This window comes from Lepidochelys kempii, chromosome 17 (assembly GCF_965140265.1).
Source record: "Lepidochelys kempii isolate rLepKem1 chromosome 17, rLepKem1.hap2, whole genome shotgun sequence".
Lineage (NCBI taxonomy): Eukaryota > Metazoa > Chordata > Testudines > Cheloniidae > Lepidochelys > Lepidochelys kempii.
Window position 1 is genome coordinate 12,359,225 of NC_133272.1, and position 7,495 is coordinate 12,366,719.

Consider the following 7,495-nt stretch of genomic DNA (forward strand, 5'->3'; position numbering starts at 1 on the left):
AAATCTGGCCTCTCATGCCCAACTGACATGAGTGTAAAGATTTCAGGAGAGATTGTAAGCTGGTGTAAATCAGCATAGTTCCATGGAAGCCAACGGAGCGACCGTGATTTATGCCAGCTGAGGATCTGGCCCTTCCTTAAAAAAATATAAACTAAAATATACTTTCAATCAGGTGAGGTAGCGGGGAGCAATTACTGTGTTCCCTGAAAGCTCTCCATTGTGGCAAAGTGTGTTGGTGTGTGGGAATGCTGCTTCCAGGATGGTGTTAGAGGATCGTGCTCCAACTGGCCACAGCTAGGCTAGACTCACATTTTCCATCTCTCTGTCTTTCTTTCTCATGGAGTCGTTTGCATGCTTTATCTGACTGGAGGGGGAACCGTTTATCTCCTGCAGTACCATTGCTCCTCAGGACAAGGCTCTCTAATTATTTTTTTTTAATTGGAAGAAAAGGAGGGCTCTTAATCCTTCAGATAATTGGGCTTGCATCACCTCTCATCATGACAACATGCTTTCCCCTTAGGGCCTGAGCCTGCAGCCCTTGCCCAGGCAGAACTCTGTGATCCTACTGGGATAAGCCCACAGGGCGGCCTAGGCCCCTCACTCCCATGGCGGGCAGGTCTGCACTGGCCTGAACAGGCCTCCTGATGGGAGACGCTGCTCAGCTGCTGTAGCCCCTGTGGAGTGACGGTCTTTTGGAGGGCAGGGATTTAATCACAGCCATCAGAGTGGGGTGGGGAGCTTGGAAGGGTGGGGGACCAGAGCCCTACTGCTGCTCTCTCCACAGCCCCTGGCTCCTGATTGTCTGTGAGGAGGGAGTGTCTTCTGGCCAATGGGTTGTGTTGCTATCTGACAGCTCCACTTTGGAACCAGGCGGTGTGTGTGGAGGGGGCTTTTGACCCCTCCTGGTCTCCCCCAGTTGTCTGGAGAGAGCCTCCACTCCACAGAGGCTCATCAGGAGCAGCCCCATATTCTCCCTCCAGAGGACACAAGGGAATGTAACCTGGCTGCAGCTGGCTAGCCTACCCGCAGTAGAGGGGAATTCTCAACAGAGCCGGCTCCCGGGATGATCCCCACCCCCTGCCTCCCGCGGCACAGGGCTTGCAATCAAGCCCTGCAAGTCCGGTTGAATTGGTTCCTCCAAGAGGACTCGGGACTTGGGGTGGCCAGGCTTCTGCAGCGGGGTTGGATGCATTTATTCTTTAGACAGCCAGTAATCAGCAGCCACGCAGGTTGTATCATGAGAAACCCAGTTGGGTGAGGTGATGCTCCTACAGAAACATCCCCTTCTGCCCCCGCATCACCCCTAACAATCCTGTTTGCTTGTTTTCCCCCCCCCTTCCTGATCCAAATAAATGAAACACAGTAACTGCAGACAAATCGGATTCCCCAAGCCAATCCTAGCCAGTGTAGACAGGTCCTGGTTCCAAAAAGCTCTTCCTGTGCTGTTCAGAAGCCTGTGATTGCTCCGGCCTTCCTTGGGGCTAGCGAGAGGGAACTGGCAAAGGGCTGGAAGGGACCCCGAGATTTGTAATTGCCTCTCCACTACTTGTGTAAACCTGCTCGAGTTCCATAAATATTCTACAGGACAAATGTTTTGCTTTTTCAGCCAAACATTTACAGTAACAATTGCCATGTAGCTCAACAAAAGTCCCATCTGACTAACATTTTCCACTCTGCTTTCCGCAGTGAAAGTCCCTCAGATAAAACAAATACAGGGGTACCTCCCGTGCCCTGGCTGCAAAATGAAAGGGAAAGGATGTGCTTCCCCTCAGAAGAGGCAGTCGGCCACAGGCTGAAATGCTGCAGTTTGAGCACCTAGTTACCACATAGCTGGAAGGATGTCCTGTGCCAGAGAACTCATCCAGAGTCGAAAAGGAATTGGACTCTTGTATCGATAACAGAGTTACACTAGCTAATGCTAACGAAAATTTTGGAAGGGATATTAAGCCTCATGCTTCAGAGCTTAAATCAGTCTCTTTCTATTAGAGATTGAGAGGAGACCTAATGTCTATCTAAGATACATCTGTGGTCCCAGTTACCATAGTAATTATCTTACAGTGTTTACTGTGTTTACCCTCACAACACCCCTCTGAGGCAGGGCAGTGCTGTTGTCCCCATAGCACAGCTGGGGGACCTGAGGCACAGAGATTGCTAAGTGACTTGCCCAATGTCACACAGTAACCTGTGGCAGAGAAGAGAAGAGAACACAGCTCTCCCAAGGTGTCCCCTTCCTCTCTAATGTGTATGTGGGGGTAGATTATCCCACATCTACCTGCTGCAGGGTTCTTACCCCTTCCTCTGAAACGTCTGGTTCTGGTCATTGTGGGAAACAGGTTACTAAACTAGATGGACCAGGCATCTGATCCAGTTTGGCCAGTCCTATGTTCCTACGTTGCCTGTTTGGCGCAAGTGAACTTGGGTTTTGCCTGCAGAGTGTAGAGAGGTAATTCGGTCCTCGGGTTTTATTTCTGGCCTGTCACTGTTGTTGTTACATAAGGCATGTAGTTGTCCAGGTCAGATTTTGTGTGTGGGAGTGAATCTCATCCTGGTGACAGCTGCTAGATTGACAGCCTTGAAGCCTGGAGTCCTCTCTCTAACCAGAGTCACCTACAGAAGTCCTGGCTTTACTGGTAGCCATCAGAGATTTGCTTGTGAAGAGACGGAGGATTTGGCCCCCCACAAAAGCAACAGGGGCAGACCAGAGCAGAAACCTTGGGCGCTTGGTATTGAAAGCAGCAAAGAGTGGAGGACCAGGAAGTCCACTGGGGTTGAAAAGGAAAATAGCCCCTCTGGGGAGGGGCATTGGGAGGAAGAGTACCTTCGTAGGGGGTGGTTTGGGGGAGATCAAGAAGTGAGTTTGTGGTGTGGGGGGAGTTTGTGAGGCGACTGGTATCTCATGAGCACCTGAGGTTTTGATAGATCTATGCTCCATTTAATCTTAATCAATCCCTGAGAATAGATACAGCGTTGAGAGCTGTCGTGGTGCAAACCTCCGCCATGCTGCCCCAGTCCAGCTGCCATGGAGGGGCTGGCTTTAGCCAAGAGAGAAGAGTTCAGCCTCCATGACCCAGGCAGTCCTTGGCTCGTCTGCACCAACTAACAAGGGAGCCAATTGCAATGGTGGTTTTTGTCCAGTGGACACTTCAAAGCATTCACGAAATCGTTCTTCCAGTGCTGGTGGGAAGTAGCTTGGTATTGTCTCCATTTTACAAAGGGGGAAACTGAGGCACAAAGTGATGCAATTACATGGAGGATCAGTGTCAGAATTAGAACTCAGGCGTTCCTGTCCGGCAGGCCAGCACTGACTTCACGAGGCCAGCTTGCCACTCAGTTTGAAATTACCATCAGCACTCTGCTGTTGTTGCAGTTCTCTCTCAGGCTAGGGAACTCAGCCTAGCTGCACCGGCTGTGTGTAACAGCGCACCTCCCTCAGCAAAGTAGTGAGGGAGAAGGGAAGGGAAGAGATCAGCTGGTTCCAGTTTTCAAATATCTTGGTACCCACTTGCTTTCAATGCCCACAGTACAATGGCACATTCAGACATCCCACAGTTATTGAATATTACAGTGGCAAGAGGAGTGCACGTTTTCTGTCTCGAGCAGACATCTGCAGACCTTCCCGCTCAATGGAGCCCTCAGTTTCCCATTGAACGTTGCTTACAGACTGCCTCATTTTGAAAGGAACCATAGAGAGCGGTTTATTGTGCATGTGTTTGACTGTTACACGTGTCTATACAGGAAAAGCTAATTGTGAACTCTGCCCTAGTTCTAAAGGGTGATATTCACCCAAATGCAGGTCCTACAGTGCATAGGCCTTGAGCTGGGCACTGGCCTCTACACAGGCTTGGATATCACCCGCTAAGCTTGCTATGATAGAAGTAGAGTGAATTCATTAGCTGCCCCAAGGACCAGAACTGACACCAGATCAGCACTGGTGACATTTTTGTTTATGTTAATCTCACCCACTCACATGGGCTCTTCAGCTGATTTGACAGCCCGATGCTGATGTCCTTCTCGGACTGCAGGCGGAGGGGGGCGAGGGGGGGAAGAGGGAAGGAAGGAAGTGGGAGGCCGGCTAAAAATAGCTTTGTGACTTATTTGTGAAAAACATAAATATCCATCTCCTTGTGCTCCCAATGCTGAGTGTCCCCCAGGAACTCTGGGAATGGCTTTTTCCTTTGAGAAGGGAGTCGCTTGGACGCCCTGCCCCTTATTTCCCTTTGTGCTTTGCTGAGTCCACTGCGTACACCCTCTCACCCCTGCTGATCCAGAGGGAGTTGGCCATTTTCCATGCTGTGCTGGGAAACAGACTAAATATAGAAAACAATTAACCAGCTCGTTGCTAGTTGATGTGCTTTGTGAGGACCGCTCTGGTCTGATCCTGGCTCCCCTCAACCCCTCATTGAAGCTGTTGATGAAACTCCCACTAAATTGAATGGGGCCCCCATTAAAATCAGTGGGAGTTTCACCAATGACTTCAACGGGAACAGCTTCAGGACATATCTTCTAAGAAGGGTTAAGTTTATTGAGTAAGGGCCCATTTACCCTACAAACCACCGAGACTGGGCCTGGTTACAACACAGCCCAAACTGTGCAGGGTGGACTGGACCCAAGTGAGGAACAGACAGGAATGCCCATTTTCATTAGGGGTGGAAAACATTAATTTTTTTAAAACAAGCCAAGTTTTTGGTACGAGGTGATTCTAAAATGAAACATGAGGATGGTTAATGCCCCAGCTGGAGACTCTGGAGACTGACAGTTTGATTCCCAGCTCTGCCATGGACTCCCCATGTCACTTTGCTACTCTGGGCATCAGTTTCCCTATCTGTAAAATGGGGATAATAACACTTCCTTCCACCCACCCTTTGTCTGTTGTGTATAATTAGATTGTAGGCTCTATGGGACATGGACTATCTCTTACTATTTGTATGTTCAACGCCTAGTGCAGTGGGGCGCAAATCTCAGTCGTGGCCTCTAGAGGAGACCATGACACAGAGAATGATAACAACACTGAAGTTTTGTTTAAAAGATAGCACATCCTCTTAGCCACAACAGCACTGGGCACCTTCACAGTTAGGACACTGCCGGCTTGGAAACTTGCTGAGTGTAGCTGCCTGCCAGCGTTTGTGCCCCGCTGTTAGTGCATGGCATTTTGCCCACCTACATTGTTTAGTTACATGCCCTCTGAGAGGTTCCATGCAACCAGAAGTTTAAATGGGCAGCTTGCGTAACAGCATGAATCCCATTTCTTCCACAGGAAGGCCCTCCTCTGTGCCAGCAGCCCTGGTGTCTTGGCACCTCCCAGAGCTCACTCCCACCTGTTGTCCCTCGTGTACCAAATGATAATCCTTTAGCAGAAGAGGGACAAGGGAGTGAAAGGACTTTGCAGTCCTCGCCAGCTGCCAACAAGACAGCTTGTATTACCACAGGCACATGTCAAACCCACTAAAGGCTGGCGTGTCAAACTGTGGAACAGAGAAATCCACTGTGTGAAGCAGGCAGGCCCCTGGCATCAGGCGGGGAAGCTGAACTGCAGAAGGAATTGATACAAAGCCTTAACCACTAAGGGCCAAATCCTCAAAGAAACTTTGGCACCTAATTACCATCGATTTCAATGGGAGTTAGGGGCTTAAATGCCTTTGAGGATCTGGGCCTAATTGTCCACCTGTGCCCCAGTTCAGCCAGGTACAAGCACATGCCTAACTTTAGGCATTGGCTTCAGTGAGCCCGTGCATGTGCTCGGAACATAAAATTAGGTATGTTCTAAGTGCCTTGCTGAATGGAGGCCTTACCAGGCAGCCACTCCAAAAGTTTGCAATCCTAACTCTCCAGCCCCATGCAGGGACACCTATTTGTATGGGGTGAAGGCAGCCCTCCCAGAGACCTTGCTTAAACTGTGTGAAACACCCTGATTGCCAGTAACGTAGTGGAAGATAAGTGTATGTAAGGTACATTGTTGTCTGAGCCTTTGTTATAACTGGTCAATGCAAGTAAACACGTCAACACTCTGAGTTGTGATCTAGCGCTCTTAAAAGTGCCCTCACGCTGGAGGCACATACCTCAGCTAATTTATGTTTCCCCTTCAGACTTATCGGCTGCAGATTTAACCTCCCCTGTGTATCATTATTACCATTTTATTTACAGCTTTATAAGTTGTGTAAATCATTTCTCATCCATTTAAGTGATTGATTAGAGCAGGGACTAGCAACTAGGACTCCTGGGTTCTATTCCTGCCTCTGCCATTGACTTTCCATGTGACCTTGGGCGAGTCATTTCAACACCCTGGGACTGATTGCATTTACACTAAGGTCCTTTTACGCCTCTCTGGCAGTGTAAAGGGGTCTAAAAGGCCATCTAGTCTGGCTGCATAACACAGGCTATAAAATTTCCCCGAAATAATTCCTGTTTGAACTAGCTCATATCTTTTAGAAAAACATCTAGTCTTGATTTAAATCTTGATTGTCAGTGATGGAGAATCCACCACATCCCTTGGTAAATTGTTCCAATAATTAATTACCCTCATTGTTAAAAAAAAAAATAAAAAATTACACCTTATTTCCAGTTTGAACTTGTCTAGCTTCAACTTCCAGCCATTTGATCTTATTATACTTTGTCTGCTAGAACCCATTATCAAGTATTTGTTCCCCATGTAATACTTATAGAATGTGATCAAGTCACATTATGTGCAAGGAAGTGTGAGGCTGGTTTCTTACTCCATGGTAGCTGGGAGGATCTTGTTGGAGCCTGTCGTCTGATCTTCCTTGTCAGTGTTGCTGGGTGACTTTTAAATCTGGAGTCATAATTTGGACGTTGTGGGAAACAGATTAGAGTCATTCAGTGGAGTTTCCATACCCCACCCTTCAGAAATTCCTCCTCTGCGGGAGTGGTCAGTTCATATCCCACCCTGACACCAGACTATGCTAGAAAATTTCAGGCCTGTTTGTCCCCTCTCTCTCAGGTGACCAGACGTCCCGATAAAATCGGGACTATCCCGATACTGAACAGTTTGCCCTGTGTCCCGACCAAAGCACGGTCAGGACGCCATTTGTCCCAATATTTTGTTTCGGGCACATCTGTTTTTTTCCCCTTAGGCGGTGGTGACAGGCAGGGGGGAGCGCTTTTTCAATTGTTACACTCACCCGGCATGTCTGGGTCTTCGGCGGTGGGTACTTCAGTCACTGATGGGCTTCGGCAGCATTTCTGCGGCGGGTACTTGTTTCTTCGCCTGCAAGATTTATTTGCCGTCGCCGAACGTGCCGGGTGAGTGTAATGATTGAAAAGGCGCTCCCCCTGTGGCAGTCCCGATATTTTGTATTTAGCATCTGGTCACCCTACCTCTCTCAAACTTGAGGAGTAACTCCATCATAGATTCAAGGCCAGAAGAGACGACTGGGATCATCTTGTCTAACCTCCTGCATAATGGAGGCCAGAGAACTTCCCTAAAATTATTCCTAGAGCAGATCTTTTCGAAAAACATCCAATCTTGATTTAAAAATTG